Source organism: Dendroctonus ponderosae, unplaced genomic scaffold (assembly GCF_020466585.1).
Source record: "Dendroctonus ponderosae isolate FM_Combo_2020 unplaced genomic scaffold, Dpon_F_20191213v2 Dpon_F_20191213_2, whole genome shotgun sequence".
Lineage (NCBI taxonomy): Eukaryota > Metazoa > Arthropoda > Insecta > Coleoptera > Curculionidae > Dendroctonus > Dendroctonus ponderosae.
This window is the reverse complement of record NW_026018165.1, coordinates 1,018,141-1,019,770: the sequence shown is the minus strand read 5'-3', so window position 1 is coordinate 1,019,770 and position 1,630 is coordinate 1,018,141.

Below are 1,630 nucleotides of genomic sequence, written 5' to 3'. Positions count from 1 at the left end.
TATATATATATAGATTATTCATATTCTACAAGCATTTAAACAAATACTCATATATTTACAAACAAATGAAAATAATAATTTACCTTCCTGCAAATGAATATAAAATTAAGTGTCTGTGTTCTGGTGACCAGGGGCGGATCCAGCTTTAAATTCAGGGGGGGTTATGTAGAAAAAATATAGTCTTCTGTTGTCTATAAAATAAGAAAAAATATCGTCGTTTTGTGCAAGGGTGGCGTAAGATTATTGCAAAATTTCATGTTTTTCGTCCCGTTTTGCATGTTTCTGGGAAGCAAAATGAGCAAGAACGCTCGTTTTTATATCATTCCAAAGAGAACTAAATGGCCTTTTTAGAAAGTGAACCATCGATAAGGAAATGTTGCAGTTTTCTCAAAAAATGCTTGAATTCATGAAGTTTTAGATTTGCGTGGTTTTTTTTTGAGTCGCAAAATCCACTTGAACATAACGCTGCTTTTTTAGAAGTTTTTCAAGAACCATGCGAGCCACAGAGTTCGTTTTACCCCCGGTTGGACCGTTTTCGCTTTAAACACTGATTAGCTGAACACATTATATTTTAACCGGTGTTTAAAAAAAAATGCATTGCACCGTCGCAAACTAATCGCCTGTTAGTTAATCAGAGAATCACCATGGTACCTCCGCTTTTTTGGCTTAGGTTGCTATCTTCATGATTATCGAATTTTATTTCACATGATCTTTCGCAGCTACGCGGCCATTAATATATTGGTTATGTTATATTTTATTGTGTACTAATGACTTATTAGTGTACTTGTCTCCGTGATTTCGGTTATAAAAGTTTATAATATGACTACCAGGCAAAGATGTTCAGGTTTTTCTGGTGAAGAAAAAATATTGATTGCGACTGTTTGTGCAAAGTACAAGCACATTCTGGACAGAACAAAAGAATAAAAATCAAACTTTAGTGAAAACTGTTTAATTAAGGCAACGATTTAAATGACAATTTAATAGAGAGAGAGGGAGAGAGAATAAAAAAGGGGTTTCCCTTGAGCGGGTATTTCGGGCGGTCGTGTGCAAAGCCCAAAGGGTGAGTTTGTTTGAGCGCCACTAGCTTTCGCAGCAATGCTAGAACACAGCGATGCAATGCTGCCGAAATACCTACTCAATTCTTTTACCGTGATAGTATATAAACTGACTTGAATGATGATACAAAAAAAGGAAAATGGTGAGCTTAATAAAGAACAAGAAGACGTGGTTTGACGACCACAAACTACCGTCAGCTAACCGTTTGATTTGTAATCTACGTTAACTGATTAATCAAATGAAAATTTCCAAAAAAAATACAAATCGATAATACACAGCCAGTAGCAATACTCGCCCCAAACACCAGCTCTCTGAAGTCGCCGCCACGTGCTGCCGATGCCTACGTGCTAGGTCCAGATCTCATCCAGACCGTCCCTAGCTATTCGGTACACAATTTCAGTGAGTCAATATCCCCAGTCGGGAACCAGGAGGCGGCTGATGTCCCCAAACGGATGGTCAAGTAGCGGGCAGATCTACCGCACAGCAGAATATGGCGGATTCGGAGGTCAATGTGACGGTGATCGACTATGTTCGGCAATCTCTGGTACTTGATTGCCCTTCGCTCGGTGACCAT